General features: G+C 40.9%; 1 long non-coding RNA gene across 1 annotated transcript; it reads left to right on the plus strand.

Annotated features, from left to right (window-relative positions):
• Positions 1-7,879: 7,879 nt before the first annotated feature.
• LOC106572308 (uncharacterized) lies at positions 7,880-12,312 on the plus strand. Its single transcript, XR_001321094.2, has 4 exons — positions 7,880-7,934; positions 11,337-11,398; positions 11,695-11,795; positions 12,239-12,312. It is a non-coding gene; the product is annotated as an uncharacterized lncRNA (long non-coding RNA).
• The last annotated feature ends 1,297 nt before the right edge of the window (positions 12,313-13,609 follow it).

A 13,609-nucleotide genomic window follows, 5' to 3' on the forward strand; every position in this document is an offset into this window, starting at 1 on the left:
ATTACATCCTCCATATCATTAATCTCATTGGCCTAATAGTATTGTAGAGCCATTTTTACACACTATAGCCGGGTTGTATTGTATTCCATATAAGGCATCCAGACTGAATTATACTGTTGCACAGTATACATTTCTGCCATCCATTGTGACATTGTGGGAGGATAACCAACCTTCCAATTAATGGCAATGCATTTCTTCGATGCTTGGTTACACAGTTTAGTTTGGTAACAGTCTCCAGAATGAACAACAGCCAGCCTTCACAAGGTCATAACATACGCAAATATGTCCCCTTTCGTGTTTTACATCTCCAGCAGAGGAATGATATTTCTGAGTGTATGTTATTCAGTTACACAAGCAAGTACGTTCTATGGATGGTCTTAAACTGCAGTAATTTATGTCTGAGATTATATAAACAGTGGCAACCCATCATTCAGGGCAGGTGGGGCAGATATTGTTTGTTTTTTTTGGGGGGGGCTTGCTTGTTTTGCTTGTTATTTTGGCATTAATACGTGTCACATATCAGTTTGCAAACAATATTTAAAAAAAACAACATTAATTGAGTTAATAAACCGCATACAAACATTCTCTTTTTTTCTTTCTTGAGAAAGGCATCTCCAAAATGCAGGTGTTTCAGCCTAGCTCAGTGCTTTCTGTGGTGGTGGGGCGAGCCAACAGAAAATACAGAGCGTTGCACCTGATTGGCTCATATTTTTGTCATGATTGGCTCAGTTTTCTGTCACTCATGGGACAGTTTGTCACCCCCAAGTCTAAGGTTAGAGCTCAAAAAATGATGTCCCTTGGGTTCTGCCCTAGTTATATTAGAAGTGCCCTTCCAAGAAGGCTCAAGGTCATTGGCCACAGATAGAAATCAAATCACGTTATCTACAGTAGCTTTGATTGGACTGATCATGTCAACATCTTACTTTCAAAGGCTTAGCTAGCAGTCATCATAAATCAAGTCGACAATCTACTGGCAAATCCTTTTTAATCCTTGTCAAATGATGAGAAATAATTAAGAGAAATTACAGATAAAATGTATCGGTGCTCATCGGCCATTGGACATAAAGATTACACAAGTTGGAAATCGCAAATTCAACAATGAGTCGTTTGGAAGGAATCAGTGGCTAACTGCAAGCAGTGCAAAGCAATCAGTAACAGTAACCTGCTATTCAATGGAGTGGCTGTGTTTTTTTTTTCTCCAAGTTCCCACCATAAATCCAGAGAATGCCAGACTTTGATGACAAAGTTGGATGACAAAACTGCAGCGCCACCTTCATGTTTAAGTGAGCACATCACAAGCCAAGGTGAGTCCAAAAATGTATTGTATGCTGCTGCATAAATGATGTAATATGCAAAGGAGATATGTATACTATAGCTAAGAAAGTAATACTAAGTGTATGTTGTGTAGTAAGCGGTTAGTAGCCTATGTGCCTCACCCTAATCATTTGCTCTATTTTCACGTCTTAATTTCGGCTAACGTTTGTAACGAGTGCGCTGAGAGTCGGGAAGCAAGTACAGGGAGTGAGTCATTTCTGTGGCTTGTAACTCTAATGAACTTATCCTCTGCAGCAGAGGTAACTCTGGGTCTTCCTTTCCTTTGACGGTCCTCATGAGACAGTTTCACCATAGTGCTTGATGGTTTTTGCAAATGCAGAAACTTAAAGTTTTTGAAATTTTCCGTATTGACTGACCTTCATGTCATAAAGTAATGATAGACTGTCATTTATTTGTCTTTGCTTATTTGAGCTGTTCTCATAATATGGACTGGCTTTTCACCAAATAGGGCTATCTTCTATATACCAACCCTACCTTGTCACAACACAATTGATTGCCTCAAACGCATTAAGAATTAAAACAATTCCACATATTAACTTTTAACAAGGCACACCTGTTAATTGAAATGCATTAAAGGTGACTACCTCATTAAGCTGGTTGAGAGAATGCCAAGAGTGTGCAAAGCGGTCATCAAGGCAAACTTTGAAGAATCTCAAATATAATTATTTTTTTGATTTGGTTATTACATGATTCCATGTGTTATTTCATAGTTGATGTCTACACTGTTATTCTCCAATGTAGAAAATAGTGAAAATAAAGAAAATCCCTCGAATTAGGTGTGTGCAAACTTGTATGTAGTAGATATAAATTCTGTCAAAATAAATGTGTTTTTTGTGTATGTTTTGCGAGGGTTCCTGTCAAGAAGTGACATGAAAATGACAGTACTGCCAGCCTTGTAAGAAAATCTCTCTCCCTTTTTCCTCTGTCTCCCTCTCTTTCCCTGTCTCCTTCCCTCCCATTGTTTTCTCCCCCCCTCTCTACCTCTGTCCACGACCTTTCTGACTGCATCTCCTTTCCTACCACCACTGACCCTAGAAGAAAAGGTGGCCCTGTCCTGTCTGTCTAGCTAAGGCATGTGAGGACTGGAATACCAATGACTCTCATCTAAAGCTAATCAATTCTCAGAGGTAGATCTGCTGTGTGCCTGTGATATCACACCCCTGATTACTGTCTCCAAAAGCAAGACAATCAATAGCCCCAAAATGTTAATGTCAAACTGAAAGCCTCGCTTTCTAAAATGCTCCAACCTTGTTGCCCCCTACGACCTATGAAGGTTTGAAATACACATCGAACAGATTTTGAGACAGTTCTTTTGAGAAGTGTAGTGCATTAGAAATACTTTATTGGCATAACATTCCAGAATATTCTGTCAGTTCTGTATATACTAACTTCCTCTGCATTAATACAATGAGATATTGAATGATAAGACATAATGTGAAGAGAGTATGATGCTGCATCTACTCAGGCCCTGTCATTAATAACCTCTTCAGCGTCTCATCCCGTCACCGGGATCAAAATCCAGCGAAAAATCATATCGCCAATTAGCATTAAAAAAAAATCATAATTTTTTTTTTTTTTAAGTAATATATATATATATTTTTTTTTATAGATACACCTCTCCTGAATAAACCCACGTCGTCCGATTTCAAAAAGGTTTTACAGGAAAAGCAAATCATTAGATTATGTTAGATGAGTCCATCGTAAAAAGCAGCTTCATAGCCATTTTCCGACCAACCACTTGCATCACATATAATCAAAAAACAGCTAAATGCAGCACTAACCTTTTACAAACTTCATCAGATGGCACCCCTAGGACATCATGTTATACAATGCATGCATTCTTTTGTTCAATAAAGGTCATATTTATATATAAAAACAGCATTTTACATCTCTGTCTGAGGTTGACTAAATAATTTCCCCTCAAAAGCGTCCCGGTAAACAATGCTACATTTCCCTAAATTACTATCCTATAACGATTTTTTAAATTTATATTGTCAATCTAACATTTATAGATGAGAATCTCTTGAGAACACCTGTCATACCAGATTTTAAATTAACTTTACTGGGTAATCACACTTTGCGATAAAAGGAGATGCGATACTCAGAAAATGAGCTAATATACAGAGCTCAGGGCCATCTTGGAAACAATCGCATGTCACATCTCATCTTGTATAATATTGTCAATAATCACCTACCTTTAGTTGTCTTCATCAGAAAGCATCCCAGGTCCACAACAGATGTATTTTCGGTCAAAAAGTCCATACTTCACGTTCCATTAGCCTGATGTTGGTAGCGCGTCCTATGGCTCTCTCCAAGCGCAGGGCTGAAGTTCCGGATAAAATGCGATTCTCCCGCATGTAGGTTCGTTCAAACATGTCAAACGTTGTAAAACATTAATCTTCAGGGCCTGTAACACCAAGAGAGCCAATAAGATTCGAGGGGGATGATTTCATTGGCTTTAAAACCGTTTCCAAAGGTGGGGGCAGACATGGCCGCCGGCGTCATAATGGTGATGGCCCATCCCGTGTGACCAATTTCCAACTCGTCTCATTCACTGAGTTTTGACTCTATAAGGCTCAAACCACTGTGAAAAGACTGGCGACATCTAGTGGAAGCAATAGGAAGTGCTCACTGAACCATGGTTAACGGTGTTATTTATAGGGAAAGATGAGAAGTCGAGTCCACAATTCAGAATTCCACTTCCTGTTTCAATCGGTCTCGGGGTTTTGACTGCCATTTGAGTTCTGTTATACTCACAGACACCATTCAAACAGTTTTAGAAACTTTAGAGTGTTTTCTATCCATATATAATAAGTACATGCATGCCCTAGCTTCTGAGTTTGATTAGTAGGCCGTTGAAAATGGGAACGATTTTTTTTCAAAATGCGCTGTGGCGCCCCCTATCCTCATTCTTCTGAAGTAGTGGAGAAATGATGGGGCACTAGACTTACACTGAGTGTACAAAACATTAGGAACTCTTATGATCCCTTATTGTTGTCACATGTTAAATCCACTTCAATCAGTGTCGATAAAGGGGAGAATACAGGTTCAAAAAGGATTTTCAAGTCTTGAAACAATAAAGACATGGATTGTGTATGTGTGCCATTCAGATGGTGAAACAGAACAAAAGAGTTAAGTGCGCATGAACGGGGTATTGTAGAAGGTGCAAGGCCTACCGGTTTGTGTCAAGAACTGCAACGCTGCTGGGTTTTTCACACAACAGTTTCCAGTGTATCAAGAATGGTCCACCACCCAAAGGACATCCAGCCAACTTGACACCACTGTGAGAAGCATTGGAGTCAACATAAGCCAGCATCCCTGTGGAACGCTTTCGACACCTTGTAGAGTCCATGCACTGACGAATTGAGGCTATTCTGAGGGCAAAAAGGGGTGCAACTCAAAATCAGGAAGGTGTTCCTAATGTTTTGTACACTCAGTGTATATCAAAGCATTGACGCAAAAGAGGCTGGGATGTATAAATAATAGCCCTAAGCTAGGGATGTGAATACATGCAATCACTTCATACACTTAGATACATCAAGATGTCATGATATAATTGGCTTTGCCACATAACTGACAAAGTCATATGGTGGTTGAAACTTGTGTGCGTCTAATCACTTCTGTAAAGAGTGCTAAAGAAGTTCTCCAATCATTAATATAAACATTTTCACCATAAAAAAAGCAAACTACCGATATAGTATATCAGTGGATTCGGTGAGAAATCTCAAAACACGACTTCAGAGCAACATTTAACTAAGCAGCTTACTATCAGTGTTTTACTTCTGACAACACTGGGTGAGAGATTTCATAATTTTCCTTTTGATATTTTTCTTTTCATTCTAAATCACTTCTTTATTGTGCCCATGTTCACTGACAAAGAAGAGTGGGCATGAAAAACAGAAGTCGGAGGATGAAAAATTATTATTTCTCTCGAGCTTCATGCCTGGCAGTTGTACAGCAGAAACATATACTGTCTTTGTAGTCCAATTCAAATCGCTGCCTAAACTTCAAAGAACCGTCTGAGCTACAAAGAGATTTGAAAGATCTATATCTGTATCTTTACATAATGCAACATCTGTACTGCATTTTCCCAATGACGTTACATCGCTAATGTTCTAACTGCTCTATGTCATAAATACTATACCAGTATGGATGATTGAATTAATAAGCTGAATGATAGTCAGGCCATTTCTAGCTCCGCAACCTGAAGTTGTGTTTCTGGGTTAGCTGCAGTCTCTGCCATAGAACATGTATTAGCCATTTACATTTAAGTCATTTAGCAGACGCTCTTATCTAGAGCGACTTACAAATTGGTGCATTCACCTTATGATATCAAGTGGAACAACCACTTTACAATAGTGCATCTAAATCTTTTAGGGGGGGTGGGGGGGTTAGAAGGATTACTTTATCCTATCCTAGGTATTCCTTAAAGAGGTGGGGTTTCAGGTGTCTCCGGAAGGTGGTGATTGACTCCGCTGTCCTGGCGTCGTGAGGGAGCTTGTTCCACCATAGGGGTGCCAGAGCAGCGAACAGTTTTGACTGGGCTGAGCGGGAACTGTGCTTCCTCAGAGGTAGGGGGGCCAGCAGGCCAGAGGTGGATGAGCGCAGTGCCCTCGTTTGGGTGTAGGGACTGGTCAGAGCCTGAAGGTACGGAGGTGCCGTTCCCCTCACGGCTCCGTAGGCAAGCACCATGGTCTTGTAGCGGATGCGAGCTTCAACTGGAAGCCAGTGGAGAGAGCGGAGGAGCGGGGTGACGTGAGAGAACTTGGGAAGGTTGAACACCAGACGGGCTGCGGCGTTCTGGATGAGTTGTAGGGGTTTAATGTCACACGCAGGGAGCCCAGCCAACAGCGAGTTGCAGTAATCCAGACGGGAGGTGACAAGTGCCTGGATTAGGACCTGCGCCGCTTCCTGTGTGAGGCAGGGTCGTACGCTGCGAATGTTGTAGAGCATGAACCTACAGGATCGGGTCACCGCCTTGATGTTAGTGGAGAATGACAGGGTGTTGTCCAGGGTCACGCCAAGGTTCTTAGCACTCTAGGAGGAGGACACAATGGAGTTGTCAACCGTGATGGCGAGATCATGGAACGGGCAGTCCTTCCCCGGGAGGAAAAGCAGCTCCGCCTTGCCGAGGTTCAGCTTGAGGTGGTGATCCGTCATCCACACTGATATGTCTGCCAGAAATGCAGAGATGCGATTCGCCACCTGGTTATCAGAAGGGGGAAAGGAGAAGATTAATTGTGTGTCGTCTGCATAGCAATGATAGGAGAGACCATGTGAGGATATGACAGAGCCAAGTGACTTGGTGTATAGCGAGAATAGGAGAGGGCCCAGAACAGAGCCCTGGGGGACACCAGTGGTGAGAGCACGTGGTGCGGAGACAGATTCTCGCCACGCCACCTGGTAGGAGCGACCTGTCAGGTAGGACGCAATCCAAGCGTGGGCCGCGCCGGAGATGCCCAACTCGGAGAGGGTGGAGAGGAGGATCTGGTGCTTCACAGTATCAAAGGCAGCAGATAGGTCTAGAAGGATGAGAGCAGAGGAGAGAGAGTTAGCTTTAGCAGTGCGGAGAGCCTCCGTGACACAGAGAAGAGCGGTCTCAGTTGAATGACCAGTCTTGAAACCTGACTGATTTGGATCAAGAAGGTCATTGTGAGAGAGATAGCAAGAGAGCTGGCCAAGGACGGCACGTTGAGCAACCGTAGTAAAAAAAAAATTGATACCCAAACACACAGCTAAGTAGTTTCCTCCCTCTCTGAATTCCACAAATGTCACTGCTTGTGGCCTAATACAATTTCAACAGGACCCTACAAATACTATCAGGTTTTCTTTCCCTCCAAACCGCCTGTAAACTGTCAGGTAATGAAGGAGAGCGCTTTCCATATGGGATTATAATGATGACAGAACTACTTGAGTTTGCTTTTTAAATTTCGTGGTTGCAAATTGAGTTTCGGGGTTGCAAGTACGATTAGTAAATGTGTAATTTAATGTGTGAAAGATTTAACAACGGTCAAAAACTTGTAACTTGACGTTTGAATAAATTCAATAAGATTTGCAAGCATAATTTATTATCAGAATTATTGCAAATCCATTTACGACTATGAATATTCTGCTGTGAATCAAAAATACATTTGCAGATTTTCAATCTGCACGCACTCTGAATTCTCTCACTGTTGTCATGTTGTAGAAATCAAATCAAATGTATTTATATAGCCCTTCGTACATCAGCTGATATCTCAAAGTGCTGTACAGAAACCCAGCCTAAAACCCCAAACAGCAAGCAATGCATGTGAAATAAGCACGGTGGCTAGGAAAAACTCCAGAGGAAAAACTCCCTAGAAAGGACAAAAACCTAGGAAGAAACCTAGAGAGGAACCAGGCTAGAAAGGTTTGTAAATTTGAAGGAAGAGATTTGCAAGTAAAATCTTGATTTGCACTCTGGGGCAGGACCTTTTACTCCTGACCAACCAGTTCCCTCTGTCAAAACCACAGCCGTCTAACCATTGGCTGGATTGTTCCATCAATCAAATATTAGGAAGTACCTGCGCACATGAGCAAGAGAAGATGAGGTAAAGAAAACCAAAACGATCTACTTGAAGGTAATCGTCTCTTATCTGTGTACATAGATTTTTTGGGGGTGTGAAAAGTCATAACAGTAGTTTGCTTATCATGTGAAATATCATGATATAATTGTACATTTCAGACGAATTCCAGACCAGCCTTTGGATTGACAGCCGCTGTTGCGTTAGCTATCTGGCCACTGACATTCATCCTAGCTTTACCAGGCAATTTTAGATCCGAGGGGAAAACAAATCTAGTTAACCATCTGATTGATAGTTTATATAAATACCATTTAATGTTAGCTAGCTAAATGGAAACTGCTAGGGGGATGGTAGCCAACATCACTTCACCGTGTAGCTAACGTTAAATAGGTTTCTTGAAAAGAAAAACTACAGCTATAATTTAAAGACTTGTTTCTGACTTTTGAACACTTTTTGTCAAACTACTTCATTCCACTGCTTGTTTATTTATTAATTGGTGACAGAAAAGTCTAATGCTCTTCCCAATTCCACTGCAAATAGACTACTAGACTGTGTTGGTTGGGTATTGTATTGTCATGAGTGTCCTGTGAGAATCCAAATAGGTCAGATCAGGTTTGCAATGATTAACTTCAACCAGATCCCCTCTCACCCGCAGAGGGTGAAGGAGGGAACACCTCACGCCCTGTTGTAAATCAAGGAGACAAGATTTAGGTCTCCCTCTCCAAGTTCACCAAAGGAATGTGTCTTTGTTTCAAGAGACTTTTCCTACTGAAACTCTAACACGTTCTAAAGCAAATACTGGAACAATATTTCTAACATGGGGAATGGTCAGAGGCGATCTACAGAACACTAATGTAATTTTGTGATATCATAAAAAAAGTTATAAAGGACATACTGTAACTTGAAATTATACCCACTACATGTGTGAAGTGTCCATCCTATGCATTGTAAATGAAATATGAAAAAATGATGAAAGTATTTTTAAGAGAGGGATGTGATTTGAGGAAATATAAGAGTTTCACATAACTTTGTACAAGTCACACCCCCGAGTGAGGTCAGAGAGTGTGTCAGCCTGACGAAACTGCCCCTCTCGAACAAACTGCATAAATGATGGGAAACAAAATTAACATAACAGACCAGAGAGACGTAGAGCTGCAGCTGCACGTTTAGTGGTCTGAACTTTCACGATAAACTCACCTCCCGGACAATCACTGGTATGGCTGATTCGCTGTCCTAAGTAAAGTATCTTCGAAAGTGAATTTAAATTTAAGTGGGACCATTCTACTACTCTGTTCAAACCATCATATTACGCTACTCTCATCACCCCATTAGGAACCATCGACACGGCTGTCTAGCCTATCTTCAAAGAAGCGTCTTCCAGATCGAATGGAAGGAGAATAAACTCTGTAGTTCTGTTCAGGACAACATGACAAGCCACCAGATACCGGACAACTACAGAGAGGAACTACAGTAGAAGACGTGTTTGAACCATTTTTGTACAATCGAAGCCTTACAAGCGTGTCACGAAAAGGCCCCAACCCCCTTTCCAAGGTGATCCGGTTCAGAGAGAGATACACGGCATAAATATATTAACGATTTCTTACTCCAAGCGGGCGGCGGTTCGTGTACAAAGTATAGGAGTACTTTAACCTCTTATGGCTAGGGGGCAGTATTTTCACGGCTGGATAAAAAACGTACCCAATTTAATCTGGTTACTAATCCTACCCAGTAACTAGAATATGCATATACTTATTATATATGGATAGAAAACACCCTAAAGTTTCTAAAACTGTTTGAATGGTGTCTGTGAGTATAACAGAACTCAAATGGCAGGTCAAAACCTGAGAGATTCCTTTACAGGAAGTGGCCTATCTGACCATTTCTGGAACTTCTTTGCCATCTCTATCTTTTACTAAGGATCTCTGCTCTAACGTGACACTTCCTACGTCGTCCATAGGTGCTCAGAGCCCGGGAAAAACCTGAATGTCGTCATCCCAGCCCCAGGCTGAAACACATTATCGCCTTTCTCAAGTGGCTGATCAAGGGACTGTGGGCTTAGGCGCGTGACCTGGTCGCCCCCGTCTGTGATTTTTTTCCTCTGTTTGCCGAAAAAGGAGATTCCCGGTCGGAATATTATCGCTTTTCTACGAGAAAAATGGCATAAAAATTGATTTTAAACAGCGGTTGACATGCTTCGAAGTACGGTAATGGAATATTTAGAATTTTTCTGTCACGAATTGCGCCATGCGCACGACCCTGATTTAACATTTCGGATAGTTTCTGGGACGCACGAACAAAACGTTGCTATTCGGATATAACGATGGATTATTTTGGACCAACCCAACATTTGTTATTGAAGTGGCAGTCCTGGGAGTGCATTCTGACGAAGACAACAAAAGGTAATCAAACTTTTATAATAGTAAATGTGATATTGGTGAGTGCTAAACTTGCCGGGTGTCTAAATAGCTAGCCCGTGATGGCTGGGCTATGTACTTAGAATATTGCAAAATGTGCTTTCACCAAAAAGCTATTTTAAAATCGGACATATCGAGTGCATAGAGGAGTTCTGTATCTATAATTCTTAAAATAATTGTTATGCTTTATCGTGAGTAATTTAGTAAATTGTTAGCAAATTCCTCCGGAAGTTTGCGGGGGGTATGCTAGTTCTGAACGTCACATGCTAATGTAAAAAGCTGTTTTTTTATATAAATATGAACTTGATTGAACAAAACATGCATGTATTGTATAACATAATGTCCTAGGTGTGTCATCTGATGAAGATCATCAAAGGTTAGTGCTGCATTTAGCTGTCTTCTGGGCTTTTGTGACATTATATGCTAGCTTGAAAAATGGGTGTCTGATTATTTCTGGCTTGGTACTCTGCTGACATAATCTAATGTTTTGCTTTCGCTGTAAAGCCTTTTTGAAATCGGACAGTGTGGTTAGATAAAGGAGAGTCTTGTCTTTAAAATGCTGTGAAATAGTCATATGTTTGAAAAATTGAAGTTTTTGTATTTTTGAGGAATTTGTAATTCGCGCCACGCCTATCATTGGATATTGGAGCAGGTGTTCCGCTAGCGGAACATCTAGATGTAAGAGGTTAAGTGAGAGTAGTTTCTAAATGTACCAAAGTTAAGTGTCTCTGTCTCTCTCTCTCTCTCTCTCGCCCGCTCCATGTCTTTTAGAACAAGCAGCCTTATTGTTGTCAGTCCGGTAGGGACCTGTTTTTAACGTATTAAGTGTGTATGTTTATCCTGTTACCATTTAATTAGCTAGTAAATAAATAATTCAACCAATTGGTGTAGTACTGAATCATAAGTAAGGCTCAGGTTTTTGCAGATGCAAGGAGGTATTATTTGGCTGATGTGCACATTTACATGAGTGTTTGATTAGCCTTGTTAGTCAAGTTACTGACTGATGAGGTGTATTGCTTTTCATGTTTTTGTTATTGCATTTCAGGTGGAGAGGGAGTAAGATCACTAGAAAGCAGCATGCTGCCAGACCACCAATTGACACTAGAGGTATTAGTCAATGCTTATGAATTGGATATTGTATGTGAACTGCCCATTTAGATCAATGATACTAACAAAATGGTAGGATTGTAAAGCAACATATGAAGTAAATGCTAACACAGCTTTGGTAATGAAAGGTACAAAATTATACTTCATTCCACTGCCTGTTTATTTATTGGTGACTGAAAAAGTAACAAAAACCTGTACACTCCTGTGTAAAGAACCTATGGCTGTCATGACTTCAATTGACTAAATACAGTAACCATTTTCTTTATTAATCTATGAGGGTTTGTCATGATTTCCAGGCGCCTGGTGGAGGTGAATAAAACAATACTCCAAGGCAGGTCATATCCCTGCATCCAGTTTGAGGCCTGCTACAGGCAGGAACATGGAGCATTCCATGTCAGTAAGTCATGCATATTTAAAAATATGTATAGCTAATACTCCGCTCATGAGGAGTGGAGAAGACCTAAACCTGTCTACTCCTGGAGTAACTCCCTGTCAGAGATACTGTGATTAGATAGTTTTGCAGGAGGCCCTGGGCCAATGGGAGGTCAGGGGTGAGGGCTTAGTGTTCAGAGGGAGTGAGAGCGAAGTTATAGACATGAAGATAAAACCTGAACCAAAGATTAAGGCTACCTTCAAACCAAAATGCATGAAACACATGTCCAACAAGGCTGTGTAGTGGGGAAAAACTTTATTTTACGCCTCCCATTGAAAACCAGAGCGCTGCATCTTTTTCTCATCCTTTTGTCTTTTGGACCCTTATAATCCTCAATCAACAATATAAATGTTAACTTTTGCTTTCTCTTTCAAGAGCATTTAGTACCTTTATCCATCTCTCTACAGGTGCTAAAGAGACATAATATTCCAAAGCCTTCAGCCCAACTACTGTACCTGCGATCTCTCCAGAGAACAGAGAAGTAAGCTCTGCTGGTGGTAATATACTTTATGCACTACGTAAACCTCCTTTACTATGGTAATGACATATAGCATATTCTAAACTGGGTGGCTCAAGCCCTGAATGCTGATTGGCTGACAGCTGTGGTATATCAGACCGTATACTACATGTATGACAACATTTATTTTTACTGCACTAATTACGTTGGTATCCAGTTTATAATAGCAATAAGGCACCTAGGGTTTGTGGTATATGGCCAATATATCACAGCTAAGAGCTGCATATAGGCACTCCTTGCGTCATAAGAACAGCTCTTAGTCACAGTATATTGACCATATACCACACCCACTTGGGACGTATTGCTTATTATCTAGGGCAACTGGTTGGATTGGATTTACTGTACTCACTAAAACTCATGCACTCTCCTCCCTCCAAGTCTCCTAGACTTTCATAAAAACGAACACGTCATCCCCCTATTCCCAGTCTGCTGGAACATGGAACTCTAGAACAGCACATCAAAAAACCTGCAAACCTGTTGTCAGCTATCAGCAGACAGTTTCCTAAGGAAGGATACAACTATCAAGGGTATAAATGGTCATATTTGGGAGATGACCATCAAATGCAATAAAGTTATGTATAAAGTACTCATGTTCATTTTTTTGAAGGTTACTTACTTACTACTGCTTTCTAGTGATCTTACTCCCACTCCACCTGAAATACAATAACAAAAACATGAATAACTGTACGCCTAGTCAGTCAGTAACTAGGCTAATTAACACATCAGCCAAATGATATCCAACCAATACAGCCTAGTAGTCTATTTGCAGTGGAATTGGGAGGGGCATTTTTCAGTTAATGGTAAAGCTAGGATGAATGTCAGAGGCCAGATAGCTAACGCAACAGCGAACGTCAATGCAAAGGCTGGTCTGGAGTTCATCTGAAATGTAGCATTATATTTCACATGATAAGCAAACTACTGTCATGACTTTTCACCCCAAAATCGATGTACACAGATAAGAGAAGATTACCTTCTCATCCTCTCTTGCTCATGTGGGTAGCTACTTCCTGATATTTGATTGATGGAACAATCTAGCCAATGGTTAGGTGGCTGTAGTTTTGGCAGAGGGAACTGATTGGACAGGAGTAAAAGGTCCTGCCCCAGAGCAAGGTTTTACTTGCAAATCTCTTCCTACAAATTTACAAAACTTTCTACAATGTGACAACAGTGAGAGAACTCTGAGAGAGCGCAGTTTCAAAATCTGCAGTGTATTTTTGATTCACAGCAGAATATTCATAGTCGTACAAGCTTGCAAAATTAA

Source organism: Salmo salar, chromosome ssa15 (assembly GCF_905237065.1).
Source record: "Salmo salar chromosome ssa15, Ssal_v3.1, whole genome shotgun sequence".
NCBI classification, from domain to species: domain Eukaryota; kingdom Metazoa; phylum Chordata; class Actinopteri; order Salmoniformes; family Salmonidae; genus Salmo; species Salmo salar.